Source organism: Phoenix dactylifera, unplaced genomic scaffold (genome assembly GCF_009389715.1).
Source record: "Phoenix dactylifera cultivar Barhee BC4 unplaced genomic scaffold, palm_55x_up_171113_PBpolish2nd_filt_p 000689F, whole genome shotgun sequence".
Taxonomy (NCBI): Eukaryota; Viridiplantae; Streptophyta; class Magnoliopsida; order Arecales; family Arecaceae; genus Phoenix; species Phoenix dactylifera.
In genome coordinates, this window is record NW_024068073.1 from 181,233 (window position 1) to 198,539 (window position 17,307).

General features: G+C 42.2%; 2 non-coding genes across 2 annotated transcripts; both read left to right on the forward strand.

Moving 5' to 3' along the window:
* Positions 1-1,568: 1,568 nt before the first annotated feature.
* LOC120106918 lies at positions 1,569-1,674 on the forward strand. Its single transcript, XR_005508901.1, has one exon. It is a non-coding gene; the product is annotated as a small nucleolar RNA R71 (small nucleolar RNA).
* Positions 1,675-16,839: 15,165 nt separating this feature from the next.
* On the forward strand, positions 16,840-16,945 carry LOC120106919. Its single transcript, XR_005508902.1, has one exon. It is a non-coding gene; the product is annotated as a small nucleolar RNA R71 (small nucleolar RNA).
* Positions 16,946-17,307: the final 362 nt, after the last annotated feature.

Genomic DNA, 17,307 nt, shown 5'->3' on the forward strand with positions numbered 1-17,307 from the left:
CCAAGGATCACGGGGATTTGTTTATTAGGATTGGGTTCATGTTCCATATCAAGGACAATGAAATCTACTGGAAAATAGAATTTGTCTACCTTGACAAGAACATCTTCAATTATCCCACGTGGTGTTTTTACAGATCGATCAGCCAATTGAAGGGATACCGAGGTTGGTTTTAACTCACCTAACCCAAGTTTCTCATAAACTGAATAAGGTAAAAGGTTGACACTTGCCCCTAGATCTAAGAGTGCTCGATCAATGAAATTATTTCCTAAGACACAGGAGATGGTGGGAGCACCAGGATCTTTGAATTTCGGAGGGGTGTTGTGTTGGAGAATAGAACTCACTTGATCAGTTAGAAGACCTTTTTAGGCACATGTGTCCTAGATTTTCGCTTTTGTGTACAAAGGTCTTTGAGAAATTTGGCATAGGAGGGAACTTGTCTAATAGCATCAAGAAGTGGAAGGTTGATTTTCACTTGTTTGAAACCTCCATCATTCCTCTAGTGAAGTTCCTTTTTGCCAAAGGGAGAGGGTGAATTAAGAGCTTCAGGATATGGGGCCTTTGGGATATGAGTTTTGGCAGAAGGTGGACTAGGTGAAGAAGAAGAAGAAGGTTTTTCATTTGACACATTTATATCCTCTTCTTCATCTTCCTTATTGTTGTCCTCCCCAATCTTATTGTCTACTACACGTCCACTCCTTAGGGTAGTCAAAGCATTGGCTTGTTCATGATGAATTGCATTTAGTTGATTTTCTTGAGCCATGTATTGTCCCCTAGGATTACTTAGTGGTTGGCTTGGAAGCTTTCCTTCCTCTCGCTTGTTTAGTGCATTAGCTAGTTGACCCATTTGGGATTCTAGCTTGGCGATTGATTGCGTATGAGAGTGCACTAATTGTGTAATGGTTTCCAAACCTTGAAGGGCGTTCAACACTTTCTCCTCAAAGGCTGTGTTTCTTTGGGGTGGAGGAGGAGTGTGTTGAAATTGAGTCGAGGGACGGTAGGGATGAATATTTTGTGGGGTTTGAAAATTCTGAGGGTTTGGAAAGTTTTGGAATAAGGTTGGGCAGTATTCGAAGCTTGCTGCTTCCAAGAAAAGTTTGGATGATTTCGCCATCCCGGGTTATATGTATTGGAAAATGGGTCATTACCCGGTCTAGGCAGTGTTTGAGCAGCATTGATGTGTTCTTGCACGAGTTCGGAGAATTGGGGCGCTGAAGGGCACTCATGAATAGGGTGGGATGGGCTAGAACAAATAGTACACACTTGTGCTTGGGAAGAGTTCATGTAATGCCCACCTATCATCAGTTGGTCAATCTTATGGGACAATGCATCTACCTTGCTAGACAGGTCCATAGAATGACTTATTTCACAAATGGTCCCTTTTCTTTGAGAACTCGGGGGTGCTTGACGAGAACATGAAGCATGGTGGAGGGAGTTTTCATTTAGATTTTCAAATAATTTCCATGCTTCATGCTCATTTTGAAGCATAAAGTGCCCCCATGCAGCATCAATCATCTGACGGTTTCGTTCTGTCAATCCGTCATAAACATTGCACTAGTTGCCACTTAGGTATTTGATGATGAGGGCATTTACGGATTAGGTCCCTAAATCTCTCCCAAGTTTCATGAAATTCTTCTCCCTCAGTTTGGGAGAAGCTTGTAATGGCACGTCTAAACTGGTTCGTTCTTCCTATGGGAAAGTATTTTTTAAGGAATTCTTGTTGCATTTGATCCCAAGAACGAATCGAGTTAGCTTCTAAAGAATTCACCATTGTTTGGCTCTATCTTTAAGGGAGAAGGGAATAATCTAAGTTTCAGAGCATCATCAGTGAAATTCTGAATCTTGACAGTGGTGCAAATCTCAAGGAATTCATCTAGGTGTTTATATGGATCTTCATTGGTGAGCCCATAAAAAGATGGAAGCATTTGGATCACACTAGACTTTATTTCATATTGTACAGCTGCTACCTCAGGTAATCGAATGCAAGATGGGGAAGTGTAAATAGTGGGAGTAAAGTACTCCCTCAGGAGTTTGGGTTGTTCTTCAGCCATCTTAAGAGGTGGGGATGATCCTAATGTTTTGATCTTAGCTCGAATGTTCCTAAGGGTTCGTTCTATTTCAGGGTCAAAAGGTAATAGGTTTTGTACTCTAGAACGACTACCGTGCATACACTAGTACTCGATCAATCAAGCATGCAATAAAAGAGAAAAGCATATCAATCCTAGTCTTTGACCTAAAATCACTAGACAGCTCCTAACTGGTTTGAAGAGGGCACCTAAGCCTCCAATCCGGTCTAATGAACCGAGTTGACCAGGTAAGCTCCCAGGTAAGTGGAGGGGTCACGATGCGTTCGCAAAGGTCCCACTTAAAACCCACTTGCCTCGAACAGATGAACTGTCTCCCTTATAGGGACAAAGCTTGCCTAGACATCAACTAAGCCACAGAGCGAAATTGGTGCAACTTTCGGTGATCTTCGTCCTATTGAGCTCGAATGTCCCTAGGGCCAACGTCTAATTGATTTTAATTAAAGATGACACTATGTGAGATTGAGTTCACCTAAGTTGGGCAAGAGTCCGGTGATGAAATCCGGCTCTTATCTTGTTGGGGTGATTGCCCTTACTATGTGCAAATTGATTTGTGTATGTGTATCAAGCATGCATTCACAATTTTGCTATAATTAAAATCAAACAATCACCACAAAATTTCAAACCAATAATTAATTTAAATAAGAAAAGTTTAGAGGTTACCAAAGGGAATTTCCCAGCAATTTATTTTTTTTTTTGCAAACCTCTACAGCATTTCTTTTCCGGCAGTTCTCCTTTTGATCATCCCAGATTTTTTTCCTCGATTCCTGATCAATAATATATAAAAAAATAAAAATTAGTAAGGGAGAAAAGAAGATAAGAAAAGTAACAATAATAGAAATTTTTTTAAGAAATTTTTTTAATTTTTAAATAAATTTTTTTTAGTAAGAAAAATAACTATGCTAGCAATCCCCGGCAACGGCGCCAAAAATTGATCGGTTCTTTCAATTTTGAAAATAAACCACGCAATAGCACGTATCCTGTAGGATAGTGATTACGGGTGTCGTCCACAGGGATTGGAGACAAGTTATTTTTCCTAATTAAATAATTACTTCAAAGGGATAAGCTAGAGTAAATGATAAAAACTAAGAATTAATATGGGTGTAGTAGTATGAATTATCTATGGAGAGAGGTGTTTAGGGCTAGATTCCACCGATAGATTTATATCCGTGACGCTTTCAATGATTGAGTTGTATTAAGACTTGATTGCTTCCGACTACAAGCCAAAGCAATCATAAAAGAAAATTATGATTAATTCCAGCATGAATCATCTAAGTCTAGCACAAACCATCTACTCTAACGATAAGCATGACCTGTCTAACCTAGCATGATGCATCTGATCATTAAATCATTAAACATGAAATCGATGTCACATGAATATCTCCTCCAAACCACAGGTGTTGGATTCGATGAAATAGATCAATCTATATAAAATATTTTATGCAAGATAAATAATTCACATAAATTGGATAAATCATAAGTTCAATTGATAAATTCTTCATCATGCAACACTCTTACAATACAAACTCAAATCAATAAAAATGAAACGAATACTCCTCTATGGCTTCATCAAACCCCTAAACGAGGCTCAGCTGCTCATGGTGCTTGTCAGCTCCATTGGTTGGTTGAAGAACTCCTTTGCCATCCGCCTCAAACCCTCTCTATTTTTTTATTCTCTTTTTTTTTGGTTTTCTTTTTCTCTTCAAAACAGAGCAAGCTCTCCTCCTTTTTTTCTTGGAACCGTGCTCCTTATATAGGACTTCCCCACCCCTTGCAGCCGACTGAGGATCGAAACGGCCGTGGAATCACTGGGCGCTGATCACGGAAGAGGATCCCTCCTGGATGGCGAGAACGGACGAGGCGGAGGCGGGGGAGGCAATGATGCGCTTCCTGGCGGATGGCTGGCTATTCGGGATGCGAAGGGAAATCACGGGCAACTGCGTTGGGTGCTGGGTTCCCTGGAAATGGAAGGAACTGTGATCGTATCCCGGAATGGTTGCGGCTGCAAATGGATTGGAAGAAGCTGGGAGGATGCAGAGACTATCTCGGATGCTCGGATGCTTGCAGGAAATTGAGCTTTGAATCGTGGAAGCGGGGGATTGGCTCCGGATGCGTCACGGGCGGAGGAGGAGGCGGGAGATCCGGTCGCTGGCTGCATCGTCTTGATCACAGACGGCTTGGATCACGCTTGCAGTCCGGGTGTGGGAGTTTCCGGAAGAGGGTGCTGCAATGAGGTGCGATGGAAGGAGCTGGATTACCGGCTGCTGAAACAGGGGAAGAAATGCTGCTGTGAACCGTTGGGAGGAGTGGAAGAAGCCGGGAGGGAGCTGATCTGGATGCACTGGAGATCGTGATCAACGGGCAGAAGAAGATGCGGAGGTGGGGGTCTTGAATCCGGAATGGTTGCACGGCTGGACGTGGTGCGGAAGGAAGGAGGCGCGGGCTGCGGCGGAGGAGGAGCGATCGTGGCTGGGCGGTGATCGCGGGATGATGGGGACGTTGAGAGGAGCTGGAGATCCGGAAGAGTGGAGAACGCAGATCCGTGGTTGCACCGCATGGAACTCGTGGCTGGAACGGGAGGGAGGAGCGAATCTCGGCCGTGATGCACTGGGGGAAGAAGATGAACAGTGCTTATGTTTTGTTTATTTTATTTTTTTTTGTAACATGTTCATATGAACAGTATTTTCACGGGACACTGTTCATATGAACAGTGAATCGTGATGCACTATTCATATTTTATTTATTTTATATATTCATTAATTTTTTTTTTTTGTTTTAAATTTATAAATTTTATATGAGGCAGATAAGGAATTGGTTGGGAATTACTTTGGGTTTGAGGTGGGTATGATCGTTGATTTGGCTTGAACTTGTTCTCGAGCCCAATGTCATTTAATTCTTACTAAACAGCTTCAGATTGGACTCAACAGATCAGACCGTGACTTAATAAAAGGGTTAATCAAATATTTTCCTATACAATTATAACTTTCAATCAAATCAGGACAAAGCCCATTTAGTTATAACCTTAGTCGGGTCAACACAATCTCCTTATATATTTTTCTGTAGTTTTTCATTAAAGATTGCAATCAAGAGAGAGACAAGTTCAGAATCTGGTTTAAGAAAGAATTATTTACCTCTTAGCATAATTTAATTTAATTCAATGTTTATTCAATTTCATGGTAAAATATGTATTTATCAGTTTAAAACATTGATAAGTGCTATAGAAAGATAACTAAATTATAAATTATTAAGCACTTATCATTCGGCACCAGTTGCGTCGGCGCCACTCTTAAACCTCGGAGCACCTGCATGACTAAGTCCGAGGGGGGAAAGCGGAACCCAGCCCGAAGGATGTCCTCATTGATGGCGACCTTCCCTGGAGGAGGATGGGACATCCTCTCCTCAGGCCCCGGGAGCGTAACGTTGCAGGCTTCGGGAAGGTGGTACCGGGCCACGAACCTATCTAGGTCTTCGGGGACCAGCTCTGACTGAATGCGGTCTGCCCTAACTTCGTCCATCCCTAATGGCCAGCGAATCTACGGTCAGGACGGGGTCAAGAAGGGAGAAGGGACCGGAACGACTGGAGTACACTAATACGAAAAGAGAAAGTACGGAGAGCCCTAAATTGAAGAGTGGGCAACTCACCGGAAGGGGAGGAAGAACGGCTCCGAGAGCGTCAAAGGAGGAGCGAACGAACAGTCCGACGGCAACGGCAGCAGCACAAGGGAGAAACTCGAGGATGCCTGTGAAGAGAAAGGCGGACGGAGGAGGGCCCCCGGTTAAATAGGCGGAAAGGCGGATGACGCCTCGGTGACGCAGAGGACGCCTGGCTGCCGAAGGATGTTCGCGCCCCAAAGGCGAATCAACGCCATTAAGGAGGATGTTCGCCGAAATCCGCAAACTGCCAGATCAGCGACAACCGCCATACGCCATAAAGAAGGCGGGGAGCTCGAAGCGCGCGCGCCTTTCCGAGGGATGGCGGCAATTTCGAAGCATCACTCCCTCACCCGTTCCCCTCCTGGTTCAGGCTGGAAGTGGGGGGCTACTGTTACGGGGGAACTTAGCCACTGCCCCACGTGACCGGCACGCGCGCCCAGGAAGAACCCGAGTCGGCAATCTCTCGACAACACAGACTGTTCCTCTGAGGCACGCCGCGGCCCCCTGCTCCACTACTTCTGCAACGGCCGTATCCGGCGCTGCCCACGATCCCTGTAACAGCCGTACAAAGCGGAGCTCCACTATGCCCTGCCATGGCCGTACCCAGCGCTGCCCACGACGCCCCTGTAACGGCCATGTCAGTGGCAGCCCATCGTGCCACACGATGACGAATCCCCGGAAAGCCCCCAGCTGATATATATGAGGCTGGGGGGGAAGGGGGAGGGGAAGCAATATCTTCTAGAGTATCATCTACCTGCTACTCTCCTTCTCTTTCGATTCCCTCTAACTTGACGTCGGAGGGCCCCCACTACCCCTGTGTGGTGCGAGGCTTGCTTGCAGGTTTTCCGGCGGAGGGCGGAGTGCAACCAAAGCAACTCAAGGGAACCCGTTCAACCGCTGTGCCAATCGTTCTCGGTTTGGACCACCAGCAACAATTGATTGATAATAAGTTGAAGAAGAATGGGAATTGATTAATTGGACTTAAAACCGAATCCTACTTGGAGTGGGATTCTAGAATCCTAATTGGATTAGGATGAAAGTCCTACTTGGAGTAGGAATGGGATTCCTACTTGAAGTAGGATTCCACAATCCTAATTAGATTAGGATTTTTGAATTATTTTGGATTCCTACTTAGAATAGGATTCCTAGAAATCCTAATTGGATTAGGACTTCGGATTCAAATTAGAGTCTAATTGGATTAGGACTAAAATTAAATAAATCCTAATGGGATTAGGACTTCTTAAGTTCCAATTAATTATTAATCTAATGAATCAAGATGACTCCTAATTAGATTAGGATGAAGGGTTCAATTGAGTCATGGTTATTAAGTTCTAATTGGATTAGGACTTACCTAGATTAAACCAATTGGTTCACCCTTGGACTAAGCCTAATTAGATTAGGGCTTAACCACATTAGGGTCTCCCAATCTTACTTAATAAGGATTAGGGTTTACCATGAGGGAGGGGCGCAGCCCTCCCTTTTTCATCCTTGCTGCAGCATGAAGAGAGAGGCGGCGCCCCTCTTAGGAATAGATCAAGGGCTCCTAACTTGTAGGAGCCTAGATGCTTTATAAGGAGAGGGGCTTGGCGCACCTAGGTATTGGAAAATCTCCTCTTCCTTGTGCCGTACGCCCTCTTCTTCTTCCTCTTGGTTATCCGCAAGCAAGGAGAAGAAAAGAAGAAGGCCTTGGGGCCTCCTCCTCCTCCTTTCTCCTTCCAACGCAGGGAAAAGAAAGAAGGCTGCAGGGGATTTGATCCTTCTCTGATCTTCATCTTCTTCTTCCTCTCCAAGCACAATCAAGGGTTGATTCAAAGGGAGGACATCAACCATTAAAGAAGTCTCTGCAAGGGAGCTAGCACCCCGGGGAGACAAGGAATCTTGATCGGTCCTCTACTTCGTGTGGATACCCGTAGAGGCCGGATGCTTGTGCGGCATCAAAGCGAGCCCTCTCCAAACCACGATCATCAGGTTGTGGTGATCACCTACCCGCACAAAAGTGAAGATCTGATCTTCTTAAAGTTTTTAAAAGTTTTAATCCTTATCTAACTACGAACGGTTTTTGAACAACGTTCATGTGATGAACGGTTGATCCCGCGCATGCCTCTTCCGCTGCCATCTGAATTTTTTAAATTTCTGCGGCATGGGCGGGTTCTAACATCTGTGAACGTATCTGAGCATACAGTGAGTACATAGGATCAAAAAGATCTAGAGATGAGATAAATCAAAAGTATTTATGGCACCTCAGACTTGGTCATATAGGAAAAGACAGAATTAACAAATTGGAGAAACATGGGCATTGAGTTCATTGACTTCTGAGTCATATCCGATTTGTGAATCCTGCCTTCAAGAAAAAATGGCCAAATTACCCTTTGTAGGACACGGAGAGAGGTCACTGAAATACTTGCCTAGTACACACTGATGTGTGTGGCCCATTCGATGTGCAGGCTAGGAGTCAATTTTTCTACTTTATTACTTTTTACCGATGATTTCTCACGGTATGGTTATGTCTATCTTATGAGACATAAATCTGAAGCATTTGAAAGGTTCATGATGCAAAAATTAAAATTGTTCTCCCAAGTGCAGGAGAATCGCACAAGTAGTAAATTCTCGGGAGTCCGAGGTCGAATCCTCAGGGAACGATCTATAGATTATTAGCGTAATTTTTAGATGTAATTTTCAGTTGACTAAATTTGTGGGTTAAAATGATGTTTTGATTTTCAGAAATTAAATGCAAAAAATAATATTCAATAAACAAAGTTCTATGAAATAAAGATGGTAGGGATTGGAATTCCCTTGATGATATTGCATCCAAGGAATAAACTCTATGGTTCTTGATTAAAGATTAAATGTAGGATAGATCTAATCATGGTATATGTTTCATGAACATATGAACTCAATTTCTAAGCATCCGTCGTGCTTTTTACGTCTACGGCGAATCAAATACTAAAGCAATCCATATATCAATAATCATAATCCATTAAAGATCTATCTATGAAATAACTACGCATGAATCAAGAAACATCAATAAATATAAACCATTGAAAGCAAAGTTTAGAGTTTACTTCAAAAGAGCAATACATCAAAGGTTCCTCCATCACCTCCCTAAGAATTAGCCACTCATTGAAAACATTAATCCCCTTTCATTTTCTTTCTTTTTTTCTTTTTTGGAAACAGGGGCTCCCCTGTTTCCCTTTCTTCTTTCCTTTCTTTGGATAGCCGGCTCCTCTGTTTTCACCGAATGGGACTCCTCCTCCCACAGCCGAGAGGGATATATGGGGTCGATCCCCTTCCTACAAGCGGTGGAGATGGCCGGATGAGGCTGTGGATGCGGGAGAATGGACGCGGAAACCTTTCGCGGGATGCTAGGGGATCTGATGCACGAGATCATCACGGACGGCTGGCTTGCAGACGCGGCAAGGATCCGTCGCTGGGAGGTTAATGGACACAGGATGCTCCTCTCGTGCTGGCTTCCGAGTATCCGGGCGCTGAGGAGTAGATCTGGGAACGGAAGATGCTTCGCGGACGGCTGGGCTTGAGCACGAATCCGGAAGACGAGCGGATGGATCGCGCTGAAGATCGGACGCGTGGAGACGTGGATCGCTCGCGGAGGGATGCAGAGATGCTGGGAAGCGCGGATAGCTCGGAAGGAAGCTGGGATGCGGACGTTGGAATCGGGAGATGCGGGATCTTCGGACGCGGTGAAGCTTGGGACGCGTGGGAGGATGGACTCGGAAGCTTCACGGGATGCTGGGGCTTGGGAGGATGCGGATGAGCTTGAGATGGAGCTGATCACATGCGCTGAGACGCGGTGGAATCGCCACGCTGGGAGAAGCTTGGACGCGGATTGGTTGGAACACGTAGGAGCTGATGTGGCTGGAACTCGGGTGCAAGATGGCTTCACAAGCGGAGAAGACGGACTGCTGGTGCTTGGGCTAAGATGCAGAAGAAGCTGGGTCGCACGAGATGCTGGGAAGGGAAAATGAAGCTGGACGAAGTGGACGCTGAACTTGACTCCTTTTAGTGTGCAACTGGGGTGTCCATGCGGTTGGCTGGTCACTATAGTGATGCATTTTTTTTTTTTGAACCCAATATGCATTTTAGCTTTGATTTCCGATCACCTGCACCACAAAATATAATATTAATGCGGCAATTTTATCATTATTTGTTAGCAATAATACTAATTTAAGTGATGTATAGATGCACTTTTGTGCTCTCATCAGTTCAAAGAATTCAGATTTGAAGTAGAAAAACAGACAGAGAAACTCATTAAGGTTCTTCGATCAGATCGAGGAGGAGAATACCTTAGTGGAGAGTTTCGTGATTATCTCAAACAAAATGGTATAGTTTCAACAATGGACACTCCTGGAACACCTCAACTCAACGGAGTGTCTGAACGGAGGAATCGGACCCTATTGGATATGGTCAGGTCCATGATGAGCTTCACTAACTTACCCTTATTCTTGTGGGGAGATGCCCTACTTAAGCTATCTATATATTGAATGAGTTCCCTCTAAGTCGTTCCTACCACACCGTATGAGATATGGATGGTAAGAAACCAAGTCTTGGTTATTCAAGATTTGGGGATGTCCAGCCCAAATCAAGCGACAACAGGCGGACAAGTTAGAGTCTAGGACAATTGGTACTCGTTTCATTGGATATCCTAAAGAGTCATTAGGATACAATTTTTATATCCAGAAGATCACAAAGTGTTTGTGAGCCGACATGCCATTTCTTGAAAAAATAGTTTATCCTTGATAGAGGTAGTGAGAGAAAAATTGAGCTCGAAGAGAAAGTCTCTAAAGAGCAATGAGCAATTGAGCTAGTGAACCTATTCACATTGAACCAATACATGAAGAACCTCGTCCATTCGTAGATCCAGTAGGATCTCCCATCCTCTGAAGATACTTAGGTATGCTTAAGAGAAAATAGAGGAAGAGTTTCTCATGGGAGAAAGAGATCATAGTAATGATCCAAGACCTACAAAAAGCGATGTTAGACATCGACTCCGAAAAATGGATTGATGCGATGAAGTCAGAAATAGACTCCATGCATTCCAACCAAGTATGGACCTTAGTAGATCCGCCTGAATGTATAGTACCTATTGGGTGTAAATGGATCTACAAAAGAAAAATGGGTTCGGATGGCAAGGTAGAGACCTATAAGGCAAGGTTGGTGGCAAAAGGTTATAGTCAGCATGAAGGCATTGACTATCAAGATACCTTTCACTGGTAGCTATGCTGAAGTCCATTCGAACGTTGCTTGCCATTGCGCTTATCATGATTATGACATATGGCAGATGGATGTGAAAACTGCTTTTCTTAATGGATATCTTGAGGAAGATATCTATATGGAAAGCCTCAGGGTTTCACTTCCAGCGATGGTGATCACAAGGTCTGCAGGCTGCAAAGATCCATTTATGGACTAAAGTAAGCATCTCGGAGTTGGAACACTCGTTTCGATGATGTGATCAAATCGTTTGATTTCATCAAGAAAGAAGAGGAACCATGTGTGTACAAAAAGGTCAGTGGGAGGGCTACAGTATTCCTCATATTGTACGTGGATGATATACTCTAATTGGGAATGATATTCCCATGCTCACATCGGTCAAGTTATGGCTGTCTAAGAAGTTCTCCATGAAAGATCTAGGTGAAGCATCTTATATTTTGGGGATTAAGGTCTATAGAGATAGATCTAAGAGGATGCTTGGCCTATCACAGAAAATGTACATAGAGGAAGTGCTGAAGAGGTTCAGCATGGAAAACTCTAAGAGGGGATTGATCGGTTCTTTCAATTTTGAAAATAAACCACGCAATAGCACGTATCCTGTAGGACAGTGATTACGGGTGTCGGTCCACAGGAATTGGAGACAAGTTATTTTTTCTAGTTAAATAATTACTTCAAAAAGGATAAGCTAGAGTAAATGATAAAAACATAAGAATTAATATGGGTGTAGTAGTATGAATTATCTATGGAGAGAGGTGTTTAGGGCTAGAATCCACCGATGGATTCGTAAGTGTGATGCTTTCAATGACTTAGATGCGTGTATGATCTGATTGCTCTTAATACAAGTTAGGGCAATCATACAAAAAGCTGAAATCTAACCCACAGTATGTGTCATCTAAGCCTGGCACAAACCATCTTTTCTAAGGATAGGCATGGTCTGTCCTATTTAGCATGATTCATCTGATGATTAATTTTTCAAAGATAAATCCGATAGTTGCATAGCAATCTCTTCCAAACACAGGTATTGGATTCAATTTCGATAAACTAGATTAATTCATGCAAAGACTTTCTACAAGATAAACATCTTACATAAATTAAACAAGACATTTTAAGATCATAATTTCATTGAGTATGCAACTGTCTTACAGCGCTAAAAATCAAAGAAATGCAACACAAATACTCATCCATGGCTTCATCAACCCTAAACTAGGATTCAGCCACTCATGATGCTCGGCGACTTTGATCGGCTTGCTGAGATGCTCCACGCCATCCGCATCATTTTCTTTCACTAATTGATCCGCTCCCAGCCTCTTCATTCTTTTTTTTTTATTTCTTTCTCTCCCGAACAGAGGCTCCTCCTCTGTTTTTTTTTCAAACCGTCGCCCCCCTCCGTTCTTCCAACCGAGCTCTTCTTATAGACGCTGAAGACCCAGCGATGCATTCAGGGCGTGGTCTGAGTTTTCGATCTCGCGGAGGCTTGATTCCTGTTGCACGCGAGGGCGTGATGCTGGGAGAATGGCTGGATCTCGGGTGAAGGGCGTCAATCCGTGATTTGGGGGTTTTGAATCCGGAGAAGATGCGGAGGTGATGGCGAAAAACAGGATGCTGGTCGCGATTGGGAGCTGAAATCTGGGACGCCTCGGCTGTGTTCGAAATGGAAGGATGGCTGGAGATTCGCTGCAGCCTTGAATCGTGCCATGAACGCGTTGAAGACGCTTCGGACGAACGCCTGATTCGCTGGCTGCAGGAACGACGGGAGGCTGATGGCGGAGGAGCTGGATCTCGGCTGCTGGGAGGTGGAACGGGCTGCATCACGGGCGGATGGCACGCGGCTGATGCGGCTGGCACGGGTGACGGATCTGCTCGCAGGATCGACGGGAGGAAGGTGGACGGCCTGATGCAAGGAGGGAGGAAGAAGATGAACAGTTGGGATTAGTTTTATTATTTTTTTTTTTGTAACACTGTTCATATGAACAGTGTTTTCACGGGACACTGTTCATATGAACAGTGAATCATGGATATTCAATTATTATTATATTATTATTTTTGTTTTAAAATTATAAATTTTATATGAAGTCTGGTAAGGAATTGGTGGGAATTGGCTTTGGATTTGAGGTGGGTCATGATCGTTGATTTTGCTTGAAATTGTTCTCGAGCCCAATGTTATTTAAATTTAATTCTTGCTGAGCTGCTTCAGATCGAACTCGACCAGACAGACTAAAAACCGGACCGTGACCTAATAAAAAGGGTTAATCAAACCTTTGCCCCCATACATAATTAATTATAACTTTCGATCGAATCAGGACCAAAACCCATTTAATTATAAACCTTAGCTTGATTACAACTCCATCAGGTTACCAAATCGGGTCAACACAATCTCCCTCCTTATATGTTTTCATTAAAGATTATAACCAGGAGAGAGACAAGTTTAGAGTTTGTTTTGAGAAAAGAATTATTTACCTCTTACCATATTTTAAATTCATTTCAATGTTTATTTAATTTTATCGTAAAATATATATTTATCAGTTTTAAAAACATTGATAATGCTTATGGAAAGATAACTAAATTATAGATTATTAAGGCACTTATCACACCCCCAAACCTATGTTTTGCTAGTCCTCGAGCAAAATAAAACTAGAAAAGAAGAATTTTAACTCACTTTCGCAGGCATCGCGATTGCATTTACCATATGCAACAAGGCTTTAAACTCCTAGTTACCCTAGTGGACGAGTTATAGTCTCGTGAGGGTTTTCAGTGAAGATACCACAAACTTCAATATCATTTATGTTATGATTAATTTGTTGTTGTTGTTGTTTTTTTTTTTTTTTTTTAATTTGATTGATGAAACTTCAAATTCCAAAGTGCATACTAGCTAGAAAAAAAAACTTTTTTTTTTTAATTAAAATCTAATTTTAAGATACATAAATGATAAGAATTTCAAAGCACACACGGTTTATTTACTAAGTCAGCCCAACAATTGTAGATTAGTATGCAATCTAAGTTAAAGTCATTAAGTTTTCGTTTAGGGAGTTGTAAGACTTAGTTATACTGGAGTGCTCGGTTGAAATCTGGACCGTACACAAGCTAAGGGTTCGGATCTCCCAAAATATTGTTAATACTAGTAGTTTCCAAGGATTGGTCGAAAAGACCTACTCACTGATTCAAAAATCATCTTATCTGCAGGATTTCGAGAGTTGTGGATGTTTACTTTAGTTACCTCACGGGCTTTATGTGTAATATTCCAGTTTACTCGAATTTTTACAACGACGGCTTTCACACTATTGTCTTTTCGGTCATATACAACATTTTTTTTTCTTTTTTTTAAAGAAAGATATATAATTGTGCACTTTTACTCTTGTGGTGATTTCTCCGTGTAACGAGCAATCAGTCGACAACTCTCACACCAGTTGGCATAAGGTGTCGGGCATCAAGACTCCCCTACGGACTTATGCTCGGAGTCCTCATCACAAGCCCACTTGATCTTTGACAATAGGTAGCCCTTTTCGATGTTCCTGACTAAATCCATTTTTATTGATGTTTTTTTTTTTTTTTTTGGATTAGATAAGTATGATTCATCAGGGTCCAAGGTTGCTACCATACTCTCAACATAATGTCGAGCCTAGACCTTAGAAGAGTCGGCCAGTGTGTAGTGAAATTCCAAAGTATTAATTAGCTTACAACTCCCTAAGAGAGACTTAATAAAAAGAACTTAAATTTGTATTACTTCCCACTAGTCATTGGGCTTTTTAGATTTATATACCTTGTGTGTTTATCATTCTCGCATAAATGTATATAAATTAGGGTTTTTTTTTTTACAAAATTTTTTTTTTAATAACTTTTTTTTATTATTTTATAAAAAATGAAAATAAACATATTTTTTTAAAAAAAATATTTTTATTTTTTAGTTTTTTCTTTTTTAAAAAAAATGATTTTTTTTATTATTATTTTTTATTTTTTATTTTTTTTTATTTATTTTTTATTTTATTTTTTGGGATGAAAATCAAGATGAATACCCCCAAACCTAAACCTAACATTGTCCTCAATGTTAAGAAATAATCTAAGAGAATTGGGTTGCCTCCCAACAAGCGCTAAGTTATTGTCTTCAGCCAGACATAGTGAGATAGTTTTTGCATCTCCTTCTATGAGGTCATCTATTTTGTCTATCATAAAACACTCAATTTCCCTTGCGGGTTGGTCGGGCCGCATTGAACACATTTAATTTTACCTTCATATTCCCAAATGATATGTTCAGTACCCCTGTTCTACAATTGATGCACGCATTGGCTGTTGCTAAAAAGGGCCGCCCAAGGATAACGGGGATTTGTTTCTTAGGATTAGGTTCATGTTCCATATCAAGGACAATGAAATCTACTGGAAAATAGAATTTGTCTACCTTGACAAGAACATCTTCAATTATCCCACGTGGTGTTTTTACAGATCGATCAGCCAATTGAAGGGATACCGAGGTTGGTTTTAACTCACCTAACCCAAGTTTCTCATAAACTGAATAAGGTAAAAGGTTGACACTTGCCCCTAGATCTAAGAGTGCTCGATCAATGAAATTATTTCCTAAGACACAGGAGATGGTGGGAGCACCAGGATCTTTGAATTTCGGAGGGGTGTTGTGTTGGAGAATAGAACTCACTTGATCAGTTAGGAAGACCTTTTTAGGCACATGTGTCATAGATTTTCGCTTTTGTGTACAAAGATCTTTGAGGAATTTGGCATAGGAGGGAACTTGTCTAATAGCATCAAGAAGCGGAAGGTTGATTTTCACTTGTTTGAAAACCTCCATTATTTTCTCTAGTGAAGTTCCCTTTTTGCCAAAGGGAGAGGGTGAATTAAGAGCTTCAGGATATGGAGCCTTTGGGATATGAGTTTTGGCAGAAGGTGGACTAGGTGAAGAAGAAGAAGAAGGTTTTTCATTTGACACATTTCTATCCTCTTCTTCATCTTCCTTATTGTTGTCCTCCCCAATCTTATTGTCTACTACACGTCCACTCCTTAGGGTAGTCAAAGCATTGGCTTGTTCATGATGAATTGCATTTAGTTGATTTTCTTGAGCCATGTATTGTCCCCTAGGATTACTTAGTGGTTGGCTTGGAAGCTTTCCTTCCTCTCGCTTGTTTAGTGCATTAGCTAGTTGACCCATTTGGGATTCTAGCTTGGCGATTGATTGCGTATGAGAGTGCACTAATTGTGTAATGGTTTCCAAACCTTGAAGGGCGTTCAACACTTTCTCCTCAAAGGCTGTGTTTCTTTGGGGTGGAGGAGGAGTGTGTTGAAATTGAGTCGAGGGACGGTAGGGATAAATATTTTGTGGGGTTTGAAAATTCTGAGGGTTTGGAAAGTTTTGGGAATAAGGTTGGGCAGTATTCGAAGCTTGCTGCTTCCAAGAAAAGTTTGGATGATTTCGCCATCCCGGGTTATATGTATTGGAAAATGGGTCATTACCCGGACTAGGCAGTGTTTGAGCAGCATTGATGTGTTCTTGCACGAGTTCGGGGAATTGGGGCGCTGAAGGGCACTCATGAATAGGGTGGGATGGGCTAGAACAAATAGTACACACTTGTGCTTGGGAAGAGTTCATGTAATGCCCACCTATCATCAGTTGGTCAATCTTATGGGACAATGCATCTACCTTGCTAGACAGGTCCATAGAATGACTTATTTCACAAATGGTCCCTTTTCTTTGAGAACTCGGGGGTGCTTGACGAGAACATGAAGCATGGTGGAGGGAGTTTCATTTAGATTTTCAAATAATTTCCATGCTTCATGCTCATTTTGAAGCATGAATGTCCCCCCACATGCGGCATCAATCATCTGACGGTTTCGTTCAGTCAATCCGTCATAGAAGCATTGCACTAGCTGCCACTTAGGTATTTGATGATGTGGGCATTTACGGATTAGGTCCCGAAATCTCTCCCAAGTTTCATGAAATTCTTCTCCCTCAGTTTGGGAGAAGCTTGTGATAGCACGTCTAAACTGGTTCGTTCTTCCTATGGGAAAGTATTTTTTTAAGAATTCTTGTTGCATTTGACCCCAGGAATGAATCGAGTTGGCTTCTAAAGAATTCAACCATTGCTTGGGCTCTATCTTTAAGGGAGAAGGGGGAATAATCTAAGTTTCAGAGCATCATCAGTGAAATTCTGAATCTTGACAGTGGTGCAAATCTCAAGGAATTCATCTAGGTGTTTATATGGATCTTCATTGGTGAGCCCATAAAAAGATGGGAAGCATTTGGATCACACTAGACTTTATTTCATATTGTACAGCTGCTACCTCAGGTAATCGAATGCAAGATGGGGAAGTATAAATAGTGGGAGTAAAGTACTCCCTCAGGAGTTTG